Below are 6991 nucleotides of genomic sequence, written 5' to 3'. Positions count from 1 at the left end.
GATGCAGCTCAGCTGCAGATCACGTGCCTAGCATGTCCAAGGGCTCAATCTGCAGCACCTCAGAATAAGACCTCAGATGAAGGCCAGCATGCCCACCAAACACCCTCTACCCTCACCGTGTGTGGTCCCTCACTGACCTTTATATATACATCAGCTCTTTCTCACCACAGAAACCAGCACACGCTGTCTCTCCTAACTAGCCTTCCTTCTGCCTTTTACCTCGCCATGTTTGTCCAGCTCTCTTCTCTTTCCCAGGTGCCATTGACTGACTCTTCTTTGCCTCTCCTCTGTGTTCCTTCAACCCTGCAGGCTTATCTAGCAAGCACCCGGGGCTGCTTCCTGGGACCTTCTCCTTGAGTCTTTGAGAGAGTCATGGAGGTGTCGCGATTCTGGCTATATTGTTACTTGTTTATATAATTCCCTGAACTGGTTCCTCTTTAGAGGGTTTCCCTGAGGCAGAGAGCCATACTCAGACTATTTCAGGAGCCAACACATGGTAGCCAATAGGAACGAACGAACGAACGAACAAACGAATGAATGTTAAAAGACTGGAGCTCTAGATTTACAGTTACTCTGGTACAATTCTTGTCTCCATCCCTGGCAAGTCACCGGCCTCCCTGAAGCAGCCTCTCTGCCAGAAAACCTGGGTTAACCTCAGGACCCAGCAGAAAGCTGTGTTGAAGGTGAAATGAGTTGGGGCCTAGACCCTGGCTCCAGGCAGCCAGTGTCAATAAGCTGGCCAGTCGTGGGACCCGTCCATTTAGCTAGGGAAGTAAAGTCGCCCGGTGTTCCTTGTCAATCTCCTTGTCCAACAGCTCGAAGGCTGTCTGCTAGGCTGGCAAGAAGGTGGAGGAATCTTCCGTTGCTACCGAGGGATATCCCATGGGTCTTGGTGCCTGGGGATCTCCAGGGTGTCTTTGACTTAGGGCCACTAGTTTCTAGCATCAGAGGCAGACTGGGTTGCAGAGTCGGAGGGGCGCAGGTGGGCCCACAGACTTGAGGCAAGTGAAGGCGAAGAATGGCAGCGATGGCCAGTAGAGACCGGAGGAACCTTTCAGCGACTCCGGGAGCAGAAAGGGGGCGCTTAAAGCCAACAGATGGCGCGGCCTCACCTAGGCGGAGCGCCTTCCTGCTTCCCGAGAGCGTCGCAACCTCAGGTCTCGGCTCGGAGCAGGCGGGAGGCTGCGGTTGGATCCCGGACCTTTGCGAGATCGCGAACACGCAGGAACAGCTCGAGCACGCTCCCAAGGCTTTTTTTTTTTTTTTTTTTTTTCCCTGTCTCCTGCCCCTTGAGGGATTCCACTGGCTGCTATAGCAGCCAATGTCATGGCATCCGCGGCCAGTGCAGGCACCTTCCCATCTGGGCACCCTGCTGGGGTCAGGGTCATTGTCGGGCTGGCGACGGGAAACGGGGTCCCGGGCTCGGGGTGAGACGCGCGGGCGCGGGCGGGCGGAGCTCGGGCGCGGCGAGGGGAGCGCGGCGCGTCAGGAGGCGGGGACTGGCGCGGGGCCGCGCGGGGCGGAGGAGCGAGGGAAAGTTGATCGCGGACTTGAGCGGCGGCTGCGGCTCGGAGCAAGACACGATGCACGGCCCGGGAACACGTCCCACAGCAGCGGAGCGCTGAGCTGCGCAGCAAAGAGCGGGCCCCGGGGATGGAGCACGCTGGTCCCGAGTCCTCGTGTGCTCCGTATGGGGCAAGCCTCTTCTGATCTCGCTGCGCGTCTGAAGTTGCAGCCAGCGAGCAGTGAGCTGGGATCGGGCGACCGGAGTGGATCCCAGAGAGACCTTCGCCCCGGCAGCGAGAAGCGGCGGTGGCCAAGACTGGAGCAGGTGGCCCGTGGGGGCAGAGCGGGTGGTGAGCAGATCCCGAGGCGCGGCGCAACGCTGCTCCACCTGCGCACACGGTACCGAGAGTCCCTCGCCGCCTTTCTCTCCCCGATCCCCTTGCCTTCTCCCAAGCCTAGCGCCCGCAGCGTGCCGCCAAAGTTAGAGCCCTGGGGCCGCGACCTCAGCCGGCAAAGCCACTTGTTCCCGGAACGATAGTCACGCGGTGAGCGCCCGGGTCTCCCCTCTATCCCGCGTCCCGTTTCAGCCCGCGGCTGGACGCGCGGCAACTTTAATTCCCGGGAACTCCAGTTCCCTATGTGTTGGCCTTGGCGAGACGCGCGCCACCCGGAGCCCCGTTTCGGGACCGCGACATTCGCGGGCTTCGCTCTTCGTGCAGCCGAGAGGGTCTGGGTCTAGCTAGGTTGAGAGAGGTGTTGGGAACCATCCTGTCCCTTTTGAGCTCAAGGGCCCTTTTTGGAGAGGGGAGGTGGGGTGTGGCACCTCCACCGCAGGGGTGGGCACCGGCGCTGGAAGAACCTGAAGTCACGTAGTTCTCAGCTCTGCTCACCTTCCTAGGCCCACGGGAGACCCCAGGGGACTTCTGCCACCTTTCCAGTAGTGGTAGCTCTGGGTAGAAGCGTCCCTAGCAGCGATGGGAGCCGCATGCCTCTCGCGCTTCGCTTTCCGCGCCCCAGGGCTGGCCGGCCTTGGGTAATGTCTACTCATCTCCAGAGCCAGCCCTGGGAACACTGCCCCTGTTGTCCTCGCAGGTCAGGCTGGGTTTCATGCAGATCCCGCTCATTCTAGGGTGGTGGCGAGGCATCCTCCGGGCATTCATTCCTTCTTGCCCAGAGCGAGAACAGAGAACCAGTGCCTCCGCGAGAGGCGAGTGGAGATCCTGTGCCCTTGGCCACTGCGACCCCGGGCCGCCTCCCGCCCCCCACCTCTGCGGCCCTGGTATGGTCACACCTTGGTTAAAAATTAGCCTTGCAGGAGTAGTAACACGCCCACGCGCCCCAGAAAGTGGACACGCCCATTCTGCACACTTGGTCCTCTCATCCAGAACAGACCTTGGCCCTTATCCGCTCCCCGCCATTCAGCCCCTTAGCAAACGCCTGCTGCCCCAATCTGGGTTTTTTGAAATAACCTGAAGGGACAGGAGGATTATTTGCGGGGCCTGCACGAGCCAGATTCTTGCCCGGAGAAGAATCACGCTGGGAGTGGGGGTGGGCTTGTGGCACACGGTTGGGGCCAGGTGCGAGGTGGTGATGAGTCAGCCCACGGTGGCAGAAGCTGCTGGGAGAAACGAACGCTTGGCTCCTGGTGCAGGGGTAGGCGCAATGCGGCCAGCACCTATGGGGGTGGTAGGACCAGATGTCACTGCCAAGGAGGGGTGGGCAAGGGACACCTTGGCCGTGGGAATAGAAGAGGCCTGCCTGTCACACAGAGAGGTAGAGCACGCGGTGTCTGCAAAGGCACTACTAAGCCACTGGTGTGAACAGAGCTTTTACCCAGGTGCTGGAGGCAAGCATTTGAGGGTGGTACCCTGGCCCTGGCTGCACCCCCACAGTCACGTCTGTCTCTCCCTTCCCCAGCTCTGTCAATTGGGCCTGTCACAGCTGCTCAATAGATGGCCTGCAGGGAGGTTATGGCCACAGACAGTTGGGGTTCTCTCTCTGTTAGCACCCCTTCCCCACAAGCCACCTTGCCTGTCATGCCATCGGATGCACTTCATTTCTTCCAATTCACTATTACAAAGGCTACTTTGCCAAAGTGTATGTAGATTCAAAACACACCTCACCTAGGAGGTGAAGGCCTAGGGGAATCTTGCAACCCAAGGGTGGCCTGTGGTGTAGAACCTGTACTGAGGGGGGGGGGCCCTGTTCGAAATGCAGATCCTCTGCACCCCCAGCCCAACCTCCAACAGATCAAGGCCTTGTAGCCTTTAAGATTCTCCAGCGCTTAGCAGCTGCTAAGTTTGTGCTGTGGTACACAGAACCTTCCAGGACATTGGAATAAAATGTGGATGAAGCTCTGCCCTGGATACCAATGGTAGGGTTGGGCAGCCCCTGGGGCTGTACCTTTGGATGTCACAAGAGTGTCTGCATTTGGCCGGCTTTGAACAGATATAGAGGGCAGTCTGTCTTTCTGTGAAGCGTAATATATTGCTCTATGTTAGCTGCGGTCAGGAGGAGGTGGGCAGTTTTCTGGAAACTGGATGCAGAGGCTCCACCTCCAAGATTCTAGGATGGGTGGGAGCTGTCCTTAAGGCAGAAGAACCTGGGCGACCGTCTCCAATCTCAGCTGGCCCACTGGAGATGCTTCTCAGTGAGTGGCCACAGAGAAGGGGCTGCTTAAGAGCCCACTGTGGGATGCATCAGGAGGAAAGGATGCAGACGAGGCTCTGCCTCCAGCAGCCTTTGACCTCCCACTTCTACCGCCCTAGGAGAGGTCTCTAGCACCAAGCTGGGAGGCTGGGGTTGAGCATGGAAGCATGTGCTTTCGAGCCTGTGCCCCCAAAGCTAGCTGAAGCTGAGGGCAAAGGCCTGGCCGGGGCAATGGTGTCACAGGTCTTTGCCAGGATGAGTGCAGCTTTGCCATTTGGTAGGGTGGTTCAGTGGTCACCAACTGGCAGAGTCATAGGCCTTATAGGACAGGATGATTCCCGGTGATGCTGGTGCTGATGCTGATGCTGGTACTGATGCTGGTGTTGGTGGTTCCCATTCCATCTCAAATCCAGCTGATTCCAGCCAGTCTAGCGTAATGGCCTCACGATATTCTTGGGCTGTTGGGTTGAAGAGACCCCAGGTTCTCCCATATAAAGGCAGTTTTATAAATGAACTCAGCTGCCTTTGAACTGGTTTATTTCTTATTCAGTTATAGGGGCTTGAAGCACTTTTTTTTTTTTTAAACCCTTGCAATCTGGTTTCTCTTGGTGCTAGGTCCTATTTGTCCTTTAGTAGCTGAGCAAGGTCATGGTGGACCCCAGGGGATGGGACAATTCAGGATGGGAGTATTTGGCCCCCGGTGGATGAGGCCATGCTTCCACAGGTCAGGTGGGTGATTCTGATGCGGCAGGTGCCTCCTACTCTGGAAGCCTTCCTGGCTTGGTGTGGAGCTATGAGTGGGGGGGGTAGGCTGCCTCTCCAGGCCTCCTCCTCCTTCCCTCTCCCTCTCTCTGTCCTCCATCCCCCACTTCTCTCTTTTCTGTCTCTTCATCCCTCCCTCTTCTCTTGCCATCTTTCCCACTGGTCTGCATGACTCTGACATCTTGCTCTCTGACAGCCCATGCCTTGTCTTTCCTCTGTGCCTCCCCCCCCCCCATATGCCCCTCTATCCTCCCCGCCCCAGTGCCTTCCATGGTTACTGCTCAGGTGCTGAACGGCCAGCGGTATGGTTTGCATCCACTGTGTGCTGGCTTCACTGATGTCCTTCAGTGGTCTCTCACCTTTAGTGTTTGCTGGGCCCTCAGCTGGGTTTGGCTGTTCATGGTAGTAGCTCTTTTGGGGATGGGTGGCTAGTGCTCCACATCTGCTGACCAGCTTGCACACTTTAAAGGTCTAGGATGTAGAGTAGCATGGGGGACAGGGCTTGCTGTTACAAATGGCTGCAAGCCCAGTTCTTGGGAGGCTGAGGCAGGAAGATTACAAGTTTGAGGCCAGAGTGGGCTGCATCCAAAGAAAGTTCCCTTTTCAAACAAACAAAGCCAGGGGGCTGGCGGGATGGCTCAGAGAATAAAGGTGATTGCTGCCAAGTGTGCTGGAACCCACAAGGAAGAAGGAGAGACGCCCCCCCCACACACACTCATGAAAGTTGCTGCCTGAGTGTCCAAGTGTGAACACACACGCACACTAAATAAATGTAAAAACATTTAAAAATACACTAAAAGAACAAATAAAGCAAAGACAAATATGAGACAATAGGGAGAGGTGGGGTCTGAAGAGCACAGGGATATCAAAAAAGAGCAGCTAGCTGAAGATGTAGCCCAGTTGGTAGAGTGCTTGCTCAGTGAGCAGGAGACTCTTGGTTTAATCCCCAGCGGTTTGATCCCTAGCAGTTGGATGTGTGGTGCACACCTGTAAGCCCAGCCCTCAGGAGGTAAAAACAGGACAATCAGGAGTTCAAGGTTATCATCCGCCACTATGTATGAGTTTGAGGTCAGCTGGGCTACAGGATACTTTGTCTCAAAAGAAAAGGAGAAAAGAGCTGCCAGGCAAGAGGCAACTATATAATGAAGTCAGAATAACGGCTTACCATGACCCCAGGGGAACCTTAGGAACTGGAAATTTCTAGAACTTGGTCAGAAAGTCTGCAGCAGTGATGAATTTTGTGTGTGTGTGAGAAAACGTGAGAATGTTTATGGACCATCTTCATTTGGATTTGCTATGGCAGCAGCTTTATGGAGTTGCACAGGAAGGAAAATGCATACACTTCTGCCCCAATACCCACCCCCAACTCTCCCCACCCACCCCCACCCCCACCCCGGGTGTCAGTGAGAGACTGGCATATTTAAGAAGTAGCCACTGGGAGCCGGCTTCTAGGCTTTCACTATGGAATCTGATCTGGCTCAGCTGTGTGGAGTGAGTGGAGTGGGCACTGTGGCTCCTTGTCATTTTCTCCCTTTGCTCTTGGGCTTACTCTTGCTCACTTGGTAAGAGGCATGTGGCCTTGGGTGGTACTGCTCAGCTCGAGACTGGCATTCATATTAGTGTGTATTTTGAACCCTGCTCAAGTGTGGGCTGGGATGGCGATGATGATAATAACGTACAGCCTGCATGAGTTTTAGGGACTAAGAAGAAACAGCATTGTGCCCCTGGGTTCTGAAGGGCCTGGGATGGCGTTCAACTTGCACAGGCCTTGGTTTTCTCATCTGTAGAATGGGAATAATCTCCAGCTTCCTGTAGACTTGCTGTGAGAATCAACAAGGTGCAAACTATGAGAAGCCTGGCCTCTGATGTACATGGGAAAATCAGGTTCTTTAAGCCTTGGCCTTTTTAAGACTTGACCTTGGGTCAGAGGTGAGCTGACCCTTTGACTTCTACACCTTGATGACCTGAGGGGTTCATGAATTGAGTTGTGCCTGTGTGTGTGTGTGTGTGTGTGTGTGTGTGTGTGTGTGAGAGAGAGAGAGAGAGAGAGAGAGAGAGAGAGAGAGAGAGAGAG

At 55.7% G+C, this 6991-nt stretch overlaps 1 protein-coding gene across 1 annotated transcript in view; it reads left to right on the top strand.

The window, feature by feature from the left end:
* Positions 1-1566: 1566 nt before the first annotated feature.
* Cdh23 (cadherin related 23) overlaps positions 1567-6991 on the top strand; it is a 382497-nt gene continuing 377072 nt past the window's right edge. Inside the window, exon 1 of the mRNA XM_029482781.1 lies at positions 1567-1905. The gene's annotated coding sequence lies outside the window, so the exon portion shown is untranslated. The remainder of the gene's footprint in view (positions 1906-6991) is intronic.

This window comes from Mus caroli, chromosome 10 (assembly GCF_900094665.2).
Source record: "Mus caroli chromosome 10, CAROLI_EIJ_v1.1, whole genome shotgun sequence".
In the NCBI taxonomy this organism is placed as follows: Eukaryota; Metazoa; Chordata; class Mammalia; order Rodentia; family Muridae; genus Mus; species Mus caroli.
This window is presented reverse-complemented; position numbering and strand designations above follow the sequence as displayed.